Source organism: Bombyx mori, chromosome 1, assembly GCF_030269925.1.
Source record: "Bombyx mori chromosome 1, ASM3026992v2".
NCBI lineage: Eukaryota > Metazoa > Arthropoda > Insecta > Lepidoptera > Bombycidae > Bombyx > Bombyx mori.
Genome location: NC_085107.1, coordinates 2,132,885 through 2,156,746, shown reverse-complemented (window position 1 = coordinate 2,156,746; position 23,862 = coordinate 2,132,885). Strand labels below are relative to the sequence as shown.

Genomic DNA, 23,862 nt, shown 5'->3' with positions numbered 1-23,862 from the left:
GAACAATTATAATTATCGAAATTTAACTTCTCTGTTCCTAGTTGCAGTTTTCGTAATAAGATGGTTTACATTGAAGAGAGGTTTATGTGAGCAGCGGATGAGTATAACGGAAACGTTGGATGAATTTTATAAGCTATGCTCCAAGAAACAACAGGCATCTTGCATGTCATTCTTTAAACGAGGTTTAGGAAGAGCTCTCTGCTATAGACAGCAGCATGGCTGTACCCACGCCATTGTTGTGGTAATTGTAACCGCTTATTATTGGGTGGGGCGTAAACTCGTCTTCCTTCGTTTCATCTCGACTCGGAGAACTTAGGAGACTATCATTCATAAACACAAAAAAAAAAACAATAAACCAGCAATAAATTCAACCAATTTAATTAATCGTTGCACGCATTATAAACATTAAATTGAAAAGCTAATAACGTTGCAAATATTGCGGCTAGCGATCCGCTGCACAATCAACACGCGGTGCAATATCCCACCCCAAACATTTCCACTTAATTAATTTTATTCAAAAGCTCCAAAACAATTCCGCATGCCCCTTATTCGGTCATCGACCTAACATAGATAATGAGATCGCGACGAATGAAAGATTTATTCTTCATTTTAAATAACTACGTGATCCATAATTAGTTTTGAGTAATCCTAGTCGTAATACAAAAAATAATGAAAACCCTTATACTAGAAAATGATTTAAAATCGTAGCAGGTCTACAAAGCGCTACGAACATCGTTACATTGCTACGAAATGAGTATTTTATTTTTCAGAGACGTGGTGAATTACATTTTTCTGATTTAAGAGCACTCCATTTGTGCGACGGAAGATGCCTTTCACGGCACGACTTATATTTTCACAGTTCTTTACAAATGGAACAAGAATTTGAAAAGTTTTCTCCGGAAATGCACTTTGCCACGGCTGTTTTGTCTTAAATGCGATTGTTTTTATTACCGCCTCGTATAAAAGACAAGACTTAGTTCAGTTTCTTATATTAACTTCAAATGCGTTTTTCTTTATCTCCGTCATTTTATTTTCAAGAAAACTAGATAGGGAGAAATTTAAATCGCTTTCAACTCGGACGAATTACATTAAAATAGCTCTTGAATAGAACGTTAGTAATGTCACTAAAAATAGAACACATTTTTTAAGTCTGATTAATTTTAAAACACTTTTTAAATAAGTATAAATTACATTAAAATATAACACTATTTCCTAAATTCCTTTCAATACTTTAAATTAAAATTTACGAAAAAGCTGTATCAAAAAGTACTCTAAAATGTCAATCATTATTATTACTGTAGTAGTCCGATGCTCAGTACTGAAGTTAAGTTGAAATATGGGTTATATTTGTAGGTAATAGTATCTCTGGTTCAAAAACATGATTTTAAAACATAATTTAAATAATAAAATGATTTGCTTTCAATGACAATGGGGAAATTTATTCCATCAGTGTTATATATACAAACTAGAACTTTTCAAGACAATATAGATTATGACAGTAGAAAGGATAACCTATATTCGGTTCTACTTAAAAAGCTGTGTCAGTGGGGAAAGCACATGACACACATTTATAACTAGCTTCGGCTGCGTGGACCGCACTGCACCACGTTGACGGAGCCCCATGCTCAGATGTGGGACGAAAGACAGCTTATGTTGTATCCCAGACGTAAACCTATTCTATGCTATGCTATTAAATTCTAGGCTGAATTTCGTCAATATTCGTTCAGTAATATAAACGTAAAATCCCATCATATATTTATTTTTGTATTGATTGATATCATTACTTTTTTTTTTATTTGTGTATGAACTTTTAATATCTACTACGAAAATCTTTTAATCGCTTATCTTTGCAGCTATTTTTGCAGCTTTCGTTTTTAATGAAACACTTTGTTTCATTAAAATCGAATCAAGGAAGATTTATCGCGTAGTAAAATCAAATTAAAGAAGGCAATAATTATAAAATACATGGCTGTACGATTTGCTACTTTTAAACGAATAATAAAGATTTAATATAAGACACGTATTGTCATCACATTGTATACGTGTACGCGTGTTAACAAAGCAAACTTTGTTGCCTTCCAACATTGTTGCAACAGTCATGTTACGGCGAAAGAATATTAATTTCGTTCTTCAACATAAAGTGAACCCACAAAGTTTGTTCCGTATATATCTACATATAAATAATGTATAAACCTACATCTCTTTGTGTACCGTGTAACAGTAATGCGTCAAAATAATTATGTTTTTGGAACGAAGTTCCTTAGGGGATGATGCGGAGGAGTATTCTAACCGGGAAAAAACGTCCGTAACGTAAGATTTTTATTTTTTTACATAACACAGTGTCAATTAGGTAGCATTTATAATTTCAAATCGAGGTACATGTTTCCATTTCATGGCGTACTTTTTGTAAATTGTTATGTCGTTTCAAGGCAATTTTAAATCTAATGTTGGTAAGATTGTGCCCAATAGCATCGAGGAGAGTGTCGATAAGTAACTCATTTATAAGGAAATTTCTAGACAATTTGCGAGTTAATTAAACTCTGAATTGACTAAAGTTGCTGACCCGCTGCTCGGGCTTGAAATATTTATAAAAACTATCATGTATTTATCAAGTGGAATTTGTATGTAATGTTATTATATCATATAAAAATAGATAGATTATGTTTTGTTAATTCGTGATTAATGCGTTCGCGCATGGCTCATCAAATGCTGTTTTTTTATGATTGAGGGTTTACTGGTGGCCCGGAGCCTTGCCAGTTTCACAAAGACAGGTGGGCGAGCAAAGGCTCCAAGCGCCTCCAAGGGAGACCTAACAACTCAAGCGTAGCTGCTTCTATCGAATGCTATTCTAGTGGTTGTTGGCACTTCAAGTTACGCGATAGAAATAAATATTTTATAAACATTTATCGATAGATAAATCATGTCATAGTTTTACTAGCTTTATGTAAAAATTAAAACAAAACACTTTATGTAAAAAAAAAAAACAAAACATTTCGACTATACATAGGTGGACTATACATACATACGTAGGTGGTGCGATGGTGGGGCGACCCGAAGACTGGACTCAGTGGCTTGAATTGGCCTATGTCGAGTAGTGGACGAGAGTAGGCTGATGATGATGATGACAAAATTAACCTAAACTAAATTTGGAGCGAAAGGTACTGAGAAAAATACTAGGACCAGTTCAGAAAGAGGACGGTTCTTGGCACGTCCGGAAAAACAAGGATGTGGAGAGGCTTTTTGGTGAGCCTAATATTCTGGGGGAGATGAAGGCACGGAGGCTTGGACGGCTCGGGCATGTAGTGCGTATGGAGCAGGATCGGGCTGTGAAATGGGTAACGCGGGTGTACTGGAGGGGCGCCGCCCCGTACCGAGGACCAAGTACCGCTGACCTGACGTTGTGGAAGGAAATTTAAGTGAGCTCCAAGTGTCGGACTGGCAAGGTGTAGCGCAGCGCCGGGACGAATGGCAAAGTTTATTGTCGGAGGCCAAGACCCACTTCGGGGTCATAGCGCCAGCTCAGTAGTAGTAGTAAATTTGGAGTAAACAGATCCAAAAATAAATTTATTTAAGATCGAGTGTAATATACATTCATTAAAATTTATTCGGTAACCAGGTCAAGTGTGTTAAAGCAAATGAAAATTACATCCTAAACGCATCGGCGAACGATGCCGTGAACCTACAAACTTGTTTATTGCTTGCCACGGTTAATTAGTTTCTGTGGCGGGAGCCAGATAGATAGATACCTACCGCGCCTAAGCTTTTGTAAGATTCTCGCTGTCACCCGTACCACTTTTTGTGTTGTGTTCCGCAAATCAAAGAGCTGCTTATTAAGTCGAGTATTGACATGAAGTCGCGTATTCATTTGCCGTCGTCAACACGTACAAACAATGAATCGAAATTGAATTAATCAAAACAGGATTATCATTGAAAGTTTCGCCTCAGCCATAAAAAAACGTTGTTACGACATAAATTTCGAAAGGCTAACAGCATAAATATGAGTCATAAATCTGATCCAGTAGTGAATATTGGCTTTATGCGGACTCGAAACTGCAGAGTATTAAACTCGAAATCCGAGAGCTGAGAGATAAGCTGACGTCGGGTTGCAGGATCGCCAAATGCACCAGAAATGAAAATGACAAATCAGATTTGACATAAAAAACATTGTTTTGCCATATATAAGATTTCTAGGGAATTTTTAGTGTAGGAAAAAAAAAAAAAAAAAAATAAAAAAAAAAATAAAAAAAAAAAAAAAAATCTAACTTATTGTAAGTGTGTAAGGATGTGGTAAATGAGTGAAAGAGGTATGTAGTGCTGTGAACGATGAGGGAATATATAATAAAAATAACAAAACCTCATTCAACCACATTATACCTCACTATAACAAAAAAAAAAATGTCCAAATAAAAAAATATGTTAGGGGTGGACAACCCTAATCACTTAGGGGTATGACAAATAGATAGTAGCCGATTCTCAGGCTTACTGAATATGCATAAAAAATTTCATGAGAATCGGTCAAGCGGTTTCGGAGGAGTATGGGAACGAACATTGTGACACGAGAATTTTATATATTAGATATTCTAAATTTAACTTCGCCTTCACGTACAAAGGCGGACAAATATGCTTTTCTTTTTATTATGACGACAAATAGAAACACCCACAACACATATTTTGTTATGATATAAATTAGTGTAGTCCATTGTTAATCGAAAATAGCAAAAAAACAACCTACAATTTGTCTCACAATAACACAACACATACAAAAAAGTTTATCCTTACCTTTAATTGTGCTATTTCAATGAAAGGCTTTCATTTCATTGGTGTTTACCAAAACAGGGTTCCTTCTTAGAAATGTCAAAAGTTAAGTCACATCTACGTACATTATTGAGGCCGCTAGTGAAAGATCCCTAAATCCAAATGGGTATCATTCGTTCGAATGGACATCGGCAAAGATGAAAGGTTAAACATCTTTACATTATAAACATTATAAGCACTTAAATAACGACTAAATAAAAAGAATCCTTCTAATCTTTGGATCAGGATTACGGCATCGTGAAGTAAACGGACACTTCTTCACGGAACGAAGAGTCGATACGAGTCGAGCGAGCTTCTTCTAGATAACATGTATCCACCGACAGCGTCAAGAGGCTACTCAACGACACTCTTCACTATAAGCAACAAGTCGCCTATAAGAACGAAATTAAAACAGAGCATCGTTCTTGTCACGTACAAATACACGTAAAAACTTAATAATTATAACCCTCTTATCGAAAAATAAAACACGTGCCTTTTTGTTTTTTCCTACGTAAACTAAGAGCCTTGAGAGGCTATTTCGGCGTAACCTTAACTAGTAGGTGAGCTCACGGGACTCAAATGTGACGACGTTGCTAACACGAACCCTAGCAAGAGCCGTGCTTCGCAGAATCTACCACTGGATCTGAAACGCGAGCCACTGAGAAGATCCGGCGAGAAACTCAGTGGGCTGTGTCTGAGGGTTAAACGCGCCTTGAGATCCACCCGCGACACCAATTAATCGGAAACAACAATAGACAATCACTATTGATGATTCGTCAATGTTTTGTGCAAACGTTCGCTGTATAATCCAGTCATGATTGAGTACCGGCGCGGGGGTAATTAGTTGTTGTATTTGGACGGCTAACCAGCCATCGCTCAGTGTTACTGATCTCATTACGTATTACGTTATGTCAGCGTAAAGAACGGGTAATATCAAACGTTCATTCAAATGATCATAGAGGTACGAGTAATGTCAAATTTACATTCAAATAGTCGCGCGATACTAATGTTTCAAGGGATCATCACACACAAACGTTGCGTTCGTAATTCTGAAAACAACTTTATGATAAATATGTAGATTCAGTTCGATGTAGGTAACAGTATCTTATATCTTTAAACGACCAATTCTTGTATATAAATATATATATATATGATCTGAATCTCGGAAACGGCTCCATCGGTTTTCATAAAATTTTGTGTACAGGAGATATCGGGGGCGATAAATCGATCTGGCTACGATTTATTTTCAGAAAATGTTGTTTTATTCGTATTTTCAATAATCAACTTTATCGATAATTTCGATTTTTTCTTTAAATAACCAGTTCATATTTTTTTATTATTCTGTCAGTAAGATCGAAGAATATTATTCATATTTCATCATTTTATCAATATTTAATTCGTATTTAAATATAATTTCAAAAAAATACAATTTATCAAAAAAACAAAATACATTATCTAGTAACATATTATACTAGATAATATTTTGTACTGATGCATATATTTATAATTAATTTAAATAGCATTGACTGAGCTTAGAATGTTACTTGAATTCCGTATGCTAATAATGTCTAACATCTTGTAGGTTCGTTAGTGATCAGGTTCGCCGCTATCGCGTCGGTGGGATGACCGAAACGATTCCGCTGGCGCGCCTTTGCCTATTCTAAAATTCATTGTCCCTCCGACGTCAACACAATTTGTTTGCAAATTGCATTCACATCCACAACATTATTGAATTTTACATGTTCCGATCTATTTTTGAATACGGTTCGGTCGCGCTCTGACAACATCTACACTATCTTTTGACTTAAGAAACGTTCCACTTTTATATTTGTAAACCAAATCATGTTTACCTTTGAAACCTAAAGCAATTTTAAGTGTCAAAAGCGAATTTCGTAGTAGTCCAAAAAAAGAATAGCTTTTAAACAAAAATTAACATTTTAAATGAATATTAATGTATGTGAATGCATAAAGAATTAACATCAATAACGTGTCTTAGATGTTTAAAACATACATGATTATTTTGCCGCCAGATGCGTTTTCAATCTGGAACAAAAAATGACATTAGAAATATTTTTATTATTAGGGAGAATGTGAATATTTTCGAGTATATAAAACTTATGATAAATAATTTCGAAAATCGACAAAGTTTTTAGCCGGTCAGATAATTAAAGAAGTAATGTCGACTGAACGGCCTAAATATCGGGGCTGTCATTTAAAAAAAATAACGCACGTTGTTGCCAAGTTTTCATCAATGATTAACGTATAACGGCTTTGAATTTGGCCGGCGTGTGTAAGAAAGTGTTGCCAGTACTTGCCCGGCGCAGTGCAATCAGGAGACTGGCACAAATCCAGCCGAGGGATATAGTGTCAGCTGGACGGTATTTACTTATGTGTTTCTGGAGTTTCTAAGTACTATAAGGTATACTAAAAAATATACATAAAGTATTTGGTAAAAGTCTGAAAATAAGTTATGATAAGCACAAACTAATCGAAAACCAACAAATTGAGACACAGACATTGTTTTTTTTTTTAGCTAACTGGAACACTGGCACTTCATTAAACTTTACTTATAAGTCAGTGCCAGACTGCTCGAAATAAATCTCAAACAAAAACTTTAAGATTAAAACAGTTTGAAAGCAAACAGTTTTTAAAGACAAGAAAGTTTTCTAGAGGAATTCCGTTTAAAAGAACACTTGAATTCAGTAAGTTTTGATTTCAAATAAACAAGACAGGAGAATGTTCTTTTAGACTTGCAGTAGCTTTGCTGGGATTTCCTTGTGAGTTCAAATTAAGGCAATTAAAGGCAAAAAAATTAATGTTAACCGACATAGCCCGAAGGATTGGGAGGTTGAGTGGCAGTGGGCATGGCACATTGCTTGTAGAATAGATGGTCGAAAAGTTATCGAGTGACGACCACGTACTGGGAGACAGCCTAGGTAGATCTCCCACGAGAACCGTGACCTGTGAAGGTCGCAGGAATCCGCTGTATGCAGGCAGGGGGAGGCTTATAAGCAGCAGTGAATTCCTGTAGGGTGAAAGATAGAAAATATATAGACTTGCACAACTATTGGAACAGTTCTGACAGAACTCTCAATTTTGGTCGATGCTATTATTTCTTAGTGTTTGTTCCTTTCACAGGATAGTTTTGGCCGTATGAGAATCATAAAAATATAGATTACAGTTTTTTTTGTGATAGTGACCACTCAATAAACGTTTTCTCCGACTATGGCTGGCCGTAGACATAACAAATATTACTATGACGGTTTAATCTTGTGTTTCGTTATTATATTTCCGACGTTCCAAATATATATTTTATGTGGTCGATTAAGTAATTATTTGTCGACATTTGAATACTGCGCTAACCACATATTTTATTTTTCTATGAATAAGATTTCTACAATTTTTTATTTTATTTCACACAAAACTACTAATAATAATCTTAAAGTATCTTGAGGTCTGGCAGTTTGTTTGACTTGGATTTTCAACATCACTGTACAAGTTACGATCCCAGGTGTTTATAAGCGCCAATCATTTTCTCTATCAAACCTAGGCTGTTTTTTATTTTTATTTTCTTTAACTTGTGTGTTTTCAACTTTAAACAATTCAAGCTTTAGCTAATACATGGCAGCAAAGATTACACTTTTACGACTAGTTCTCGCATACACTACACTAGGAGTGGGTAATATCGGTTTTGCCGCGTATCGAATCGTATCTATATATCGAGGATCAATATCGGATATTGAATCTATATATTTTCTGAATCTATATATTGATGGATGCTAGTAGATTTTCTCGATTCATGATATTTGAGATTTGAAACGATACGCTGATATAATATCGTAGTAGATATAGATTTAAGTCAACGTTATACGGTTGGTTTTCTGATATCAATTTATAATATGATCTTAAAGTAATAAAAAGAACATGAAAATAAAAATATCAAAAAAAGCTTTCCTTCATGCTTTTACCAGGCTTAGGACTGGCTACATTATTTTCAGTTTTTAGTATTTTGTGTCTTAATTTAAAATTACAAAATATACCAAAAGAGTGTAGATTTCAAAAGTTTAATACAAACACAAGAAATAAACTCAATTATTTGGATTCAACTAAAAATAGAAAAATGTGTACTTTAAAAATCAAACACAAAAAACTTTTAAGTATTTATAAACACTTGTCCAAAAATTCTAGTTCAAGGTCAAAGCGCGTGAAATTAAATTCAACGATGCAAATAGGCTATACTGCATTCAAGTTAGGGTAGAAAGTTGAAACTTCTTTCCTTAATTGTACCCTGCTGATACGCTAAGAATAATCTACAGACATATGTACTTAAATATAAGGTTTACAATTGTATGGATAATGCCTGTTTCTGTTTCATTCATCACATGATATCCCTATCGTGCGCTCACTCACTCTGGCCGATTCGATACGAACCAAACGAATATTGCTGATATTAACGAATCGGTACGATATGCCGATGCGCATCACATCGAGCAATATCGTGTATCGGCTGATATCGAAATATAGATTTCGATTCACGAATCGGTACGATATGGCGATGCGCATCACATCGAGCAATATCGTGTATCGGCTGATATCGATATATAGATTTCGTGCGGGGCGATATCGGATTCAACGATATTGCTGCGATATATAGATATTGAATCTATATACGATTTACATCACCCACTCCTACACTACACCGCTCACAGGAATCTTAAAGGTCTTGACGTACAACATTGTAAAGTATTCCATGAAGGAGGGACCATCTTAGAACTGAGCTCGTATAAGCGCAGCGGAAGTAACTAGCACTATGAAGTGCACTACAACAAAATCTCCACGAGATTAAACGCGCTACGGAATCTTCACTTGGAGGCGGCAACATTGTACAATAATAATATAGTTTTTAATCCGGCATTATGAATACTGAGTTCATTCGACTCAGTAATTGATTTATTCGTAAATGTAACAGTGTGCTGAGTCCGCACGTGAATTAGCCAGTATGGTTTATATGTAGTTTGCTAGATTGCTAGCTTTTGAAATTTTAAGGTTGCAGAGACATGAGTCCTACGCAGAGGCAAGACGGAACGTTTGCGCCTTCTCATTATGTTAAAGAGCGATGGGGGGCAGAAGGTCATTCCTCTGCACTAGGCCTACCGAGACACATGAGATATTGCCAATGGACAAGCATAGAAAGGCGACCGAAGAGTCATTTAATGGATCCAACTCCCACCCACCTCCATTACGTGAGTTATCTGGTGACTCAAGTACCCGACCAAAACAGCACAAGTCCCATCGGTAAATTTGAATTCATTGCAAAGTATGAACGTGGGCCCTCTGATTCAATTCATACTATCTACTTTTAAAAGAAACAAGTGAACGAAATATAATTCCAACTTGTGTTTATTTACAAACACTCATAAAGAATAATTCATGAAATAAATATTAAAACGGAAATTTTATGATTGAGTTTATTTGGAAAGGCCGTCAAATGTTTTGAAGCTAATAATAACAAGAGCTTCAGTATATTTTGAAGTGACGATAATGCCGCGATGGTTTTCTATTTCATATTCTGTCTGTTGGAGAACGCTTCATTAATAGTTAACAAATTCGGAATTTAGTAATATCGTAATATTAGGGGTTAAAGTATGAAATTGTACAAATGTACTGAAAAATTGAAAATCGTTTTTTTTCTTTCATTTAACATATTTATTTAATAAAAATATCCACCATTATTATCTATTTATTGCCGCCATCTAATCGGAATAGTCATTTATGCCTTTGCAATAGAACTCTGGTGATCTAGATTCTACAAACTGTGTGCATTTTGTACTGCCTCTTGGGATGAAAACTTTATCACCTAGAAAATTGTCCGAATTACGAAAAAAATGGTAGTTGGTTGGAGCAAAGTCTAGCGAATACGGAAGGTGACGAATGATTTCTAATTGTAGTTATTGTTTGACTAGATCGGAGAAAGCTATAGTGAATAACACCATGCTGATACCACCAAACAGTTACCATTATCTTTTTATTGGTAAGCTCTGCTTTAGGACACTGTTGCGGCGTTTGACCTGGGGTTAGCCATTGCATTTTACGCTGACGGTTATCCTAAAGAAAACACTTTTCATCACATGTCACAATTCGATCCAATATTCCTTCATTTCTGTATCGATTCAACAAGGCAACACAAGTTTCAACACGCGTTTCTTTCTGCATCAGTCAAATCTTGATCTTTTTTCAATTTTTTTTTATTGTATTCATTTGACGCAGATGAGTCAATATTGTTGGTAAGGTAACGTTCAACCATGCCGCTAATTCCTGGGTAATTTGGCTAGGATCGGATTTCACCATCTCTTTTAATTCATTGTTATTCACATGTATGGGCGGTCTTCCACGTGGTTCGTTCTTCAAATCAAAATTTCCATCACGAAAGTGCTTAAAACAAAATCTTACTGAGCGTTCGTTAGCAGTCCCCTCTCCACACGCAACATTGATATTGCCAGCTGTTTTTGCAGCGTTAGTTCCGCGTCGGAACTCGTATTCAAAAATCACTTGAATTTTCGAAGTATCCATCTTTCTTATCTAAGCTGAATGAAAAAAACAACTGAAAGTCGATAATCGAATGTTGCACATTTTTCAAATGAAGAACCTCTAAGGTACGATATGAAAAAAGTTTCACTCCAAAATCTCAAACCATGAAGGTTATATGTCAATTCGAAGTACCTATTACAATAAAACTGTAATTTTATACTTTAATCCCTATTATTTACGCGCCACAAAAACACTCGGATTATTAGGACTCCTATTACTGCAAAATATTGAAACTATTTTTTTTGTACAGGTACAGATAAGCGGATGTGCTCACAAACCACCCGGTTTTGCTTTAAATTTCGAGCTCCAAATATATGAACTTGCTAACACAATACGACAAGTACCTTATATCATGACAGAATTAGGTTTCTTTTTTACAAATCACATACAAAAGAAGCGTGAAATTCAGTATCAAACCAGTTTTAAAGAGTATAAGAAGATAAGTTATAAAAATAATGCATATATAAATAGCGCATTGTACTCTGAGCAGAACATCCTGATTCACCCTTGGGACGCCGGAGCCAACCGCTAGTAATTGTTAGAAGCATTGAGTCTCCACAGACAACAATTTATTATTTTTCTACGCAACACTTTTATATTTTAATATTGTTATTTTTCATTCATTAATCACCTAAGTTTCCAAAAGGTCCATTTTAGACATGGTAATGTTTTTAGAATCCAAATGTTGATATTTTATTATTCGTGCATACTTGAGTCGAACCTGCTGGGATCTTTTGGTCATAGTTTGTCAAATTTTTGTCTACATATCAAACTTTAGTAATACTATATATACTACATAGTATAGTATACTACTATATAATATATAGTATTGCATAGTATAATGTATTAGATAGTACTACTATGTAGTATTGTTTTATGAAGTTATTTCTCTGACCTTACCTACATTACTGATACCGTATCCATTATGTTTGTATCGAACTACAACATTATGCTATGATTTAGTCAAATAAGAAGAAAGAATCTTTCACTTTTTAAGAAAAACAACAAACCTGAAGAACAGCCTTTTGACGTCGCATACGAGATTGATACTAGCTTCACGTCCGAGACGAAATTGCAGTCTAACAGCCTCAAGCGCACTCGTTTTATGCAATTTTCTTTAATATCGCCCGGGAAATCTAGTAAATATTTCCTCTCACAACAGAGACACTTCAAACAAAAATATACTGCTCCATTTAAAACTTTCTAAACGTGACCGTTTGAACGTTGAATCAAATATTAATCATGAGTGGCTTGAATATCAAATGAGCTTCGCATTCGTTTGGAGAATCTTTAATGATAAACGGTGTGATTTTTTATATTAACTATACTATATTGTATCATATACTATACTAATTTAATTATACTATATATTATATTATGCATGTGACTAGGAGATATATGGAAATGGTAGTGAAAGGTAAAGGGAGAAGAATTCGACCGAAGAAGACATGGATGGAGTATGTGAATGACGATATGAGAGAGAGAGGAGTGAATGTTGAGGTGACGGCTGATAGAATAATTAGATTTAATTATAATAAAATATAAATAGAATATACTAAACCAAAATATTATTAATATAAAAAATATTATTGTTATTGAATTTCAATCAATACACGCAAATAAACAACAAAAAATTATAATGAATGATCCGAACTTAACAGAATAAAATACAGAATATAGTATGTAATATAGTACAGACAAAACACAGCATTTTGTATTATTACATGGTTATTTTTTTTCTTGAACGCCTCTACTAGTGTCATTACACTACAAATATCATTCACATTTTTAATACACTCCTGAAAATCACCAACTCGTGTTAATGCGATTCGGTAAACGTTCAGCCGGACTGTTGAAAGGAATTCCGAAATATCCACAATTAATTGGTTGATTGATTACTTATTTATTAAAGAAAAAGCTTTAGTGGAAAATAATTAATTTATTAATAACAGGTTTTTTATGCTCTAGATAGGCCTGCCTGCTGTTTAGGCGTTACAGGAATCCGTTGACATCATATCTACCTTGAGACACGATTTCAAAATTTACATTATATTTAACAAAGTCTCTCACACTCAGAACATGCGACCGTTGGCCGCAAAAACAAATCTAGTTAGTTACCGAAATTTTCCGAACATGTCAATAATCGAAAATGATTTTTATTTGAGTGTTTAAAAATAAATTAAAAGATTGAGATGCACTGTTTCTTTGCTTTTCATCAGTAACGTCATTTCCGCTTACGATCTCTATCTACCCTAAACTATTAAAATTCCAATAACGTCTCTATTTCTAAATTGACTTTTGTTTTGTTTTTGTTGATCAGCTGTATTTGCGGTCAGCTTGATACAAAAAAGAACATCAGCCAACACGTGGACTGAAACGTACCCTTAGTTTCGGAAACGAAAAACTTATTTTAGGGCATTTTTTATTGCTTACATGGGTGATATGAACGAGCTCACGGCCCACATAGTTTTAAGTCTAAGCCTATAGACATCAACAAAGTAAGTGCCGTTATCAACCTTGAGACATGAGTTCTAAGTCTCAGTATTACAGTACGACGGCTGCCCCACCCTTCAAACCCAAACGCATTGCTGCTTCACGGCAGAAATAGGCAGGGTGGTGGGAGCTACCCGTGCGAACTCACAAGAGGTCCTACCACCAGTAATTACCCCAATTATAATTTTGCGGGTTTGATTTTTATTACACGATATTATTCCTTCACCGTGGAAGTCAATCGTGAACATTTGTTGAGTACGTATTTCATTAGAAAAATTGGTATTTGACTAATAGATTCGAACAAATTTGCAACGTGACGTACCGTTAACGAAAGGAAATTAATTCTCTTTTGTTAGAGTTTTCGAGAAAACTCTTTTCTTCTCAGGTCCCTCTAACACTTGCGTCCTGTTGTTAAATTGAACTCGAAAATCGCGTAACCCGATCCATTAATGGTATTCACGCTCGCAAATATATTTAACATCTTACAAAACCATTATTAATTGACCCATGTTTTCATAAGCCACCGTAATTTTAAAGTGCCGCCACAAGCTATTAGTCGAACAGCCGCAGCTCGTTATTGAAGGATTATATTCGGGAGCACATTGTACTTCGTTCACAAAATTTTACAAATTTTTCGGCAGTAACAAACGAAGCTAACACGCGCCCCTCCTTTGAACAGATGTGCCGGACATTTGCGAACACGAATGTTTTATTATGACCAATAGGCCATCGGCACTGGGTGTAACGAATGCGATTTACCTTTGTTATTGGTAATAAAGTTTTGCAACGCTGAACAATAACTACATTCATTTTTTTTTAAAGGCGATGTCATATTCGGTCGGACGCGAGGAGAGTTCGTATCAAGTATAACTAACTACTCTGCGGAGGTTCATATTCTAAAAGAAGATAACAAAATCGGTCATTACCTGCAAGTAAAGTGTTCACGCGGCCCGCTTACCTATTACTCATTCAGATTATCCAATCCCGCTTCTGCAGGACGCCATCGGAGAACAGTGTTAAGGAAGCGTCAGAACACTACTTTGATAAAGAGGCGCGACACGGGGCAACCAAAATCGCCCTAAGCATGTTTGGCGGAACCCCCGGATCTGCTCTCGGTGCTTTTAGGCTTTCCTAGGACCGGTCACCGTCTCGTCGAACTCGTCGATTACGACGAGAAACAAAAGATCGACTGAGAACTGACCCATAGACACAGCCTACTGAGTTTGTCACCCAATCTTCGCAATGGGTCGCGATTCCGATCCGTTGGTTTACTGTGCGAACCAGCCCTTACCAGCCAGTGCGTAGCTGGTATAGCCCTTTAGGATACCAGCGAATAGGTAGGGAAAAAAGATACAATATTTCTAAGTAATCACCTACCTGACACGAATTCACGATTGACTTTCAAGATCAATGTCGTGTTTTAAGATGACAGAATAAAAATAATCTATTTCTCAATGCGCTTATGAGACCTCGACTTTTTTTTTATTGCTTAGATGTGTTGACGAGCTCACAGCCCACCTGGAGTTAAGTGGTTACTGGAGCCTATAGACATCTACAATGTAAATGCGCCACACACCTTGAGATATAAGTTCTAAGGTCTCAGTATAGTTACAACGGCTGCCCCACACTTCAAACCGAAACGCATTACTGCTTCACGGCAGAAATAGGCGGGGCGGTGGTACCTAGCCGTGCGGACTCACAAAACGACCTACCACCAGTTGTTGACTTGTTTTCTCATTGATGTTTCTGAAAAATCTTTAATGTCACCATAACACGTTCCTAGATTATTTCCATCAGGCCAAAGTTAAGTAAAGCTATAATTACGTACTACAATTTAAAAAAAAATTCAATTACTTTTTTTCTTTGTGCAATTAATATTTCCAGTGAAGCAATAATTTCTGCTAACTGCACGCTTCTACGAATTCGTAGGCGTTCTACGAAAGCTGTTCAATTACAATAACAATGAAACTAGGACTCATTTTCATATTTATTTTTGTTACCTCATTATTTTATCTGTTACTTATGGCAACTAGCTTTATATATAGCTTTATATGATTGCGTAGATGGGTGAATGTGCTTATAAACGCCCACGTGGCGTTAAGTGGCACCACCCTTCTTGAAACAAGAGTTTGGAGTCACAATTGTAATGTAAAACGGCATATAAAGACAATTCACTGGTAGTAGGTACGAGGTTTTATCATCGTGCCTATTTATGGCGCGAAACAGTTAGCTGTCCCGGCTAAAAGGACATGACAGTGATCGTATTAGTTAAGACAGTATATTAGCCGAGATTTCTTTATGAAAACTATTTTCTGGTCAGAAATTGAGAACCGAAACAGGAAATGTGTAAGCTTTTGACTTAATTTCAATATCTTATTTAATCCGAACCAGTTTTAATACAAAAAAAAAAGGATACATGTATAACATACAATCGAATGATTTAAAATTTACATTTCAAGAGGTAACTCAAGAGTAAACTATCGGAAAGCGTTTGTAATTTTAGATACCTAAAGTCAGTATAATACCAGTATGACCCTTTGGACTCTCGCTGATGACGTCACAATGACGCTTTTGAGCGAGACATTTAATTAACAACACTAATACGACTCACGTTCATAAAATAACAGCGTTATTCAAGTATAAAGATAAATGACATTTTATAGGGATCGTAAAGGTCAGATGGAAAAAGCTTCGATAAAAATCGGCCGTCGAAATAGCTGACGTTCGGTTGATAGCCCCTACCACGGCACGGGACATTCGTAGTTCGGCCCGTACTACGTTTGCAGTTGCAGTCGAACGAAGGACGCATGCGCGGGATCAGACGCTCCTCCTACAGACCTGCACTCGCCAACGCCGCCCTTACGCGACAAGACGTACCGGCCGCGGCTACGGGCATTCCGCGAGATCGTGATCCGGTAGCGCGACTGGTTCCGTACAATACACGTCAACACTCCAGAGATATTTTTTTTTTTTTTCAAAAGCACTTTTCGAATCCTTAAATTAAATACAAGTTTCTTCTTCGTTCCTGTCACTGACTGATGGTTGAACAGGTAAGATATTTAATACGGTTTTAATATTTGTAAATATTTTTAGTTTCTAATCTAGACTGATTTATTTAGTTTTTAAAATATAAAGCTATTATTAAAATGTTAACATTGACAAAATAAAAAAATTAAATTAAGTAAATGGTTAATATTTAAAAAACTAAATAAACTAGTCTAGAAAAGTTTATTTAAAAACTATTAATAAATTTTACATAAAAATTGTGAGTAAATCGTGTAATATATTGTGAAACTACTATCAACTATCTCACAATATTTAAAACTACCAAATAAATTTACGTACAATGAAATATGATGATTCAAAATCAATTTCTCACATGATATTTTCACACGAAATCACTGTTACAAGTGAACTTTAATTATAAACTTAATCCCTATTGTAATAAGAGTTGGGTATGCAGAAATCAAATAATTGATGTTTACTCCGTTGAATATGTAAGATAAGAGAACGACCTAATTTCACCTGATTCCTCGCAGGGTACGTTATCTCCGCTGACGGCGCGCTCAGACGTAAAACGAAATATATTATATGCTTAACATATTTATTAGCTGTAATTCGTATTGTACTCGCTACTCTCGCACGAGATGTAGGACATCTTGTGAGTCCGCACGGGTAGGTACCACCACCGTGCCTATTTCTGCCGTGAAGCAGTAACGCGTTTCGGTGCGAAGGGTGGGGCAGCCGTTGTAACTATAATTGAGACCTTAGAACCTATATCTCAAGGTGGGTGGCGCATTTACGTTGTAGACGTCTATGGGGTCCAGTAACCACTTAACACCAGGTGTGCTGTGAGCTCGTCCGTCCATCTATGCAATAAAAAAAAGAATAGAAAATTGTATAGTAAAATACTCAGCGTAGGTACCATTCAAAGCGGAACACGTGACTGCATTTTATCAGAAATAGACGGACTTGCAATACGCCCTAACTTTGAAAACTAAACATTTTGAGTCCAAAAATTTGTCGTTGCACTCACAAAACTGAGACCTTACAACTCATGTCTCAAGGTGGGTGGCGGCATTTACGTTGTAGATGTCTACGGGCTCCGGTAACCATTTAACACCAGGTGGGCCTTGAACTCGTCCACACATCAAAGCTATAAAAAATAAAATAATAATTTTAGCAGCCATTACTGCCAAGAACTCTTAAAGCCGATTTGAGATTTGCGCGCAAAGACGGACTCTGGAACTGCCTTATCGTACCTACTCCTAATTACTTTTTTACATAGACATCGTCAAAGGAGTCGCAATTAAGTTAACTTAAAAACTTAGGGAGCTTGCTACAAATGAATCCAAAGCAATTTGCGCCGAGATTCGCCGCATGTTTCGCGGAGAGGATAATGACGCTGTCATTCTTATGTGAAGAGACCGTTAAAATTATAGACTTCCAATGGCCTTTTTTTCACAATGGATTCAACTAGGTACATATTAAATGCTTTTTGTTTAAAATTAGTCAAAACTTGACTTGACTTTGACCGTATCGTTATCAAAGTTCACAGGAGCACCCACCCGCTAGGCAAATCTGAAGGTTTCCTGAAGAACCTTGATCGGCCCTGCCTTTTCGGAGTACATTGACTTCAATCTTAACGGATTATTTACATATATTTCATTCAATTTAAAGTAGAAAATGTTTTAGTTATATTCAAGTCTTATTTCAACTGTGTTGAATGTTAATGTCAAAATTAAAAAAGCTGTCACATCAGTGTCCATTGAACTGAAATAATCTTGTCAGTAGTAAAATTAATTGTGATTAGTTTTGGTTTGTACATAACAATTGAAGTCCTAATGACTTATATCTTAATGATTTACCAAATAGGCATAGATAAGTTTCAATTCACACTTTGTTCACATTATGAGAGCTTAATCGTTACTTAATTCCGACGTCACAACTCTGACTTATCAAAGGGCGATTACCTATATGTAACCGAAAATATAACCTTCGTACATACATATTACGAGTTCATGTTTGTTAAATAAAACTCGCCTATAATATTCTATAAGGGCATTCACTTTTTAAAAAGTTTACGCTTCGGGTTTTTATCTATGGGTTCCGGTAACTACATAACACTGGTCGATCCGTTATGCAATAAAAAATAATTCATGTGTATCTTGCTTGCTTTCTAGTTTAAAATAAATCTTTAGTTTTAGGTAATTCTACAATTCCTACTGTTACATCCCTAGCCCGTATAGATAAATGCTTATAAAACACCTACTCATCATAAAACATCTTATGATGGCTTCATAAGAACATATTAGTCTTAGTTCGGGTCAAATTCATCGAAATGCAAAGTTTACCGATTTTCATCACTATTTCCAGTTCATTCATCAAAATTGTTTCGTAGTATTAAATAACTCTTTTTTTTTTAAATGAGTTCGGCCATTTCACTTCTAACAGCACGTAAAAACTTTTGATATATTTGACATTGGTGTGTACTTAATTTTTGTTTCGATATATATATTAAAATACATACAACCGGCAGTTCTTCACGAATAGTTGTCACAAATTTCGTCAACTTTTTTGGTTTCGTGTAGGTATATTGCGTATACTCGTAACAACATAATTTAGGTTCATTGTAATGAATCAGTATCAAAAGTTTATAAAAGTTACATTTTAGTCTTCTTATGTTATTTGTTTACATTAGTACTGCAAAAGAGAATATTCAATACGTTTATTTGAATTGTGTTCCCGTTCTAAAGAGGATTGTTATATAGTTAAGCGGATTTCGAAGCGGTGACTACAATTTGAACGACCAACCTCGCCCTGAGCGATTTTCTGGCACCGATAATGACTTTGTCCATGATTCAGAGAGGAATAATCCGTTGGATTACTACAGCGCAGATTGCGGAGGCACTGAATGTCGATGGTTTGAGAGCATTTCGCCGTTTAAAGCAACTTATATACAATTTAACAATCAACGTATAGGCTCCGTAGGATTTTCAGAGAAATGATTTTTAGTGAGCTTTATTGTCCGAACAAATAATAACGGCGGAGTAGAGCCGTCATTCGAACCAATAGATTCAATGTTTTTTTTTTTTATGCTTAGATGGGTGGACGAGCTCACGGCCCACCTGGTGTTAAGTGATTACCGGAGCCCATAGATATCTACAACGTAAATGCGCCACCCACCATGAGATATAAGTTCTAAGGTCTCAAGTATAGTTACAACGGCTGCCCCACCCTTCAAACCGAAACGCATAAAATCGAAGCGAAACGACCAAAATTGGCCGAGAATGGAACCTTTCTTACGCCTTCGGAGGCAGACGAAGGTACGGCCCGCCTGGTAGAGAATAATCACCGTCGCTAATAGACATCACCAAGGCCAGACGTACAGCCAAATCACTAGTAATCACTTGGCGCTCTAACCTCGTAACAACGCTAAGTAGCAAATCAGACACAACAAAATAGATTTAAAATGGAAAACCCATCAGCAGCTTACTCTCTCTCAATAAATCTGTTACCTTCCAGTTTCATTATCTAAAGAGAATAATTTAAAGAGCGAAAAAATAATTTAACATAAGATATTATAAGGTACCTTGAGAATTCAAATGAAGACGCACCAAATACATAGTTCTCTTAAAAAGTAATACAAAACTTTTCAATGGGAGAAACAGTCATTGGTAAATGTTCGATTACATTATTAAGTCATAAATAACATTTTTCAGAAAGATGCTACTTTTATTGTTGGTCAAATCGAGCACGAACTTTTTCAATCACCGAACATTCCCCGAGGTCTTCGTGAGTTGAAAACAATTAAAAACCTTTCTCGTTGTTTCATTTCATACTTATTACGTCATACGTTAGTAAAAATGGGTTTCTTTTAGCGAGATTAAACCATAAATCTCTTTAATCACATTAATGCGCATACACAATACAATACAGTGAACACGTTCTCGCTTCATTCCAAAGTCAAAGTACCCGAGAGGCTCAAAGCAACTTATCGTACGGCGCTGCTGTAAATGAAATATGTACACGTGCTACATAGCCCGGACTCGGGGAAATAGTGATAGTGGCCCGGCTTAGACTCAACATAATCTTTAACCCGCCATTCTCGACGTATGACCGATATATTAACTCCACGCCAGTGCTGGCATTGTAATGGCTCAACTTTATCTATTTTCATGGCAGTTCAGTACCGTCCGGAGCTGGATATATCGCTCACATGTTTTTAATTCCAATCTCGACTGCTCTCCTTCTCTTGCGACACGTCCTCTTGTAAAAGCGAATCTACATAACGATGTGCATAAAATTATATGAAAAAAAATTTATATTAATACATGACCTCAAAACATTTTTTTTTCTCAAGATAGCATCAAGCGCGCATTAGAATATCGGCGAAAAGCCCGTGTAGACTAGACGTAGCACCATTACCGCAATCTTCAAAAAATATATTCATCGCGCATTTTTAAGTAAAATCTCAAAAAAGCAGGCTCCACTCAACTCCGCTTCGAGGTAAAGCGCTTTCGTGTATGCAGATATGCGAAACGGGACGGAGGCCTTACATGAATGTCTATTACCGGACAAAGTGAGAATTACTCGTCGTCTATTTAAAATTCTAAATGGCGTGCAGTCAAGCGCTATACACAATTAAATTACAAGAGCGGATCACTTTATACAGCACAGCGCACCATGTACCTTAATAAGTAAAAATGTACAAGCCTTGATACGGGAGTAGGTATAATCTTTTTTAATTACGGGACCCTTACATTTTTTCCTGTCATGGGTACCGTAAATACATATCACACAAGTACAGGTAAAGTAAAGTACAGGATAAATGTAATTTAAATTTAAGCCCTCTCGGAACCCGGAACTTCAGTTGTAGCAGTAGCTATCATAAAATGGAAGATATTCAACAACAACCTGAAACGCGCTCTCGATATTTTCAAGATAACCTTGCAACATACAAGATCCGAACAAGAGCATTAAGATCGACAGTGTACAGGGCTAGACAGGGTTTATAGCGATCGGTGACAAATATTTTCTAGGTATATTGTTTACCAGACGTTTTGTACTAGATGATGACTAATCTTGACATGACAAGAAAACTAAAATTTATACGCGACTTCATACAAGTCAACAAATGCTTCATTGTTATTAACGTTTGAAGTCAGAAGCCGTATTGAAATCTCCCTATCGTTTTTTCTTGCCAACAAGCAACCATCGTGGTTGGAGGCGTCCGGATAGGGGTCGGGGTGCAGTTGAAGTACCTCGGCCTCGTGTTGGACAGCCGGTGGGCTTTTCGTGCTCACTTTGCGGAGCTGGTCCCCCGATTGATGAGGACGGCCGGTTCTTTGAGCCGGCTGCTCCCGAATATTGGGGGACCGGATCAGGTTGTGCGCCGCCTCTACGCGGGGGTGGTGCGATCGATGGCCCTGTACGGTGCACCTGTGTGGGCTGAGCCGCGCAACCGGGCCACTATGGCTCGGTTTCTGCGCCGGCCGCAGCGCACCGTTGCCATCAGGGTCATCCGCGGATATCGCACCGTCTCCTTCGAGGCGGCGTGTGTTTTGGCGGGGACGCCGCCATGGGAGCTGGAGGCGGAGTCGCTCGCTGTCGACTATCGATGGCGCAGCGAGCTCCGTGCTCGGGGCGTGGCGCGTGTCCCCGAGAGTGAGCTGAGGGCGCGGAAGGCCCATTCTCGGCGGTCCGTGCTCGAGTCGTGGTCGAGGCGATTGGCCAACCCCACGTGGGGGCTACGGACTGTCGAGGCGGTTTACCCGGTCTTTGATGACTGGGTGAATCGTGGCGAAGGACGTCTCACCTTTCGTCTGGTGCAGGTGCTGACCGGGCACGGATGCTTCGGGAAGTACCTGCGCCGGATAGGGGCTGAGCCGACGACGAGGTGTCACCATTGTGGACACGACCTGGACACGGCGGAGCATACGCTCGCTGTCTGCCCCGCTTGGGAGGTGCAGCGCCGTGTCCTGGTCGCAAAGATAGGACCTGACTTGTCGCTGCCTGGCGTCGTGGCGTCGATGCTTGGCAGCGATGAGTCATGGAAGGCTATGCTCGACTTCTGCGAGTGCACCATCTCGCAGAAGGAGGCGGCGGGGCGAGTGAGGGAAAGCTCTCCTCACTACGCAGAAACCCGCCGCCGCCGAGCAGGGGGTCGGGACCGGGGTCGTATCCGTGACCTGGCCCCCTAAGAGCTAGGGGTCCCACCCGTTTTGTGCAGGGAGAGACCCAGACGTGGGGTGGCGTGCTTGCACGCTCACCCGCAATAGGAAGCCGGGTGATGGCAGACCACGTTCCCCCGACCGCTCTGGGGGAAGGTGTAACGCGGCGCCATCAAAGCGGGCTCTCGGCCCGCTGAACGAGGGAACCGGTGGTCGTGTCGCTGGCGGCCACCGGTCCGGCGTCCGTGGGACGGTGGGATGGATGTAATGTGCTCTGCGTCAACCCTGTCCCGCCGTTTCAATAGCCCCGACTGGGCTCCGGCCCGGTCCGAGGTAGGGCGCCGGTTGTGAGCGGCAGGAGTTTTTAGTGAGGTTCAACTCCCACATACCCCACCTGCCGCGCGGGTGGGGATCCGGCGATTTTCTCCTGTGGAAAAAAAAAAAAAAAAAAAAAAAAAAAAGAGACATAAAGACAAAGAGATGATACCATCGTATTATTATCGTTTTTACCATCGCACACGTTTTTACCAGAGCCGTGCTTCACAGAATCTACCGCCCGATCCAAAACGCGACCCACTGAGAAGATCCGGCAAGAAACTCAGTGGGCATTTTTTTATATTTTCATTAACAAAGCCGTCAAAGGATCATTACAAATCCAGGGGGTGAAAGGCTATTTGGTTTAATACGCGATATTTATCGATATAAATAAAGGTGCGTTTTATTTGGTATTAGCATCAACAGTTCGATGTGTTTAATTTAACTTCAATTACTCACTGCATTCATATAGCTGAATAAGTATTTTTGTTATGATAAT

The 23,862-nt window shown here is 37.7% G+C and overlaps 1 protein-coding gene across 7 annotated transcripts in view; it reads left to right on the top strand.

Annotated features, from left to right (window-relative positions):
* The window catches only part of LOC101742128 (glucose transporter type 1), a 194,716-nt gene that overhangs the window by 127,225 nt on the left and 43,629 nt on the right, over positions 1-23,862 (top strand). For 4 of the 7 annotated variants that reach the window (XM_062676652.1, XM_062676696.1, XM_062676684.1 and 1 more), the window contains exon 1: positions 16,742-16,925. The exons of the other annotated variants lie outside the window; for them this stretch is intronic. The gene's annotated coding sequence lies outside the window, so the exon portion shown is untranslated. Of the gene's footprint in view, positions 1-16,741; positions 16,926-23,862 lie in introns of those variants that run through there. 7 annotated transcript variants of the gene reach the window in all.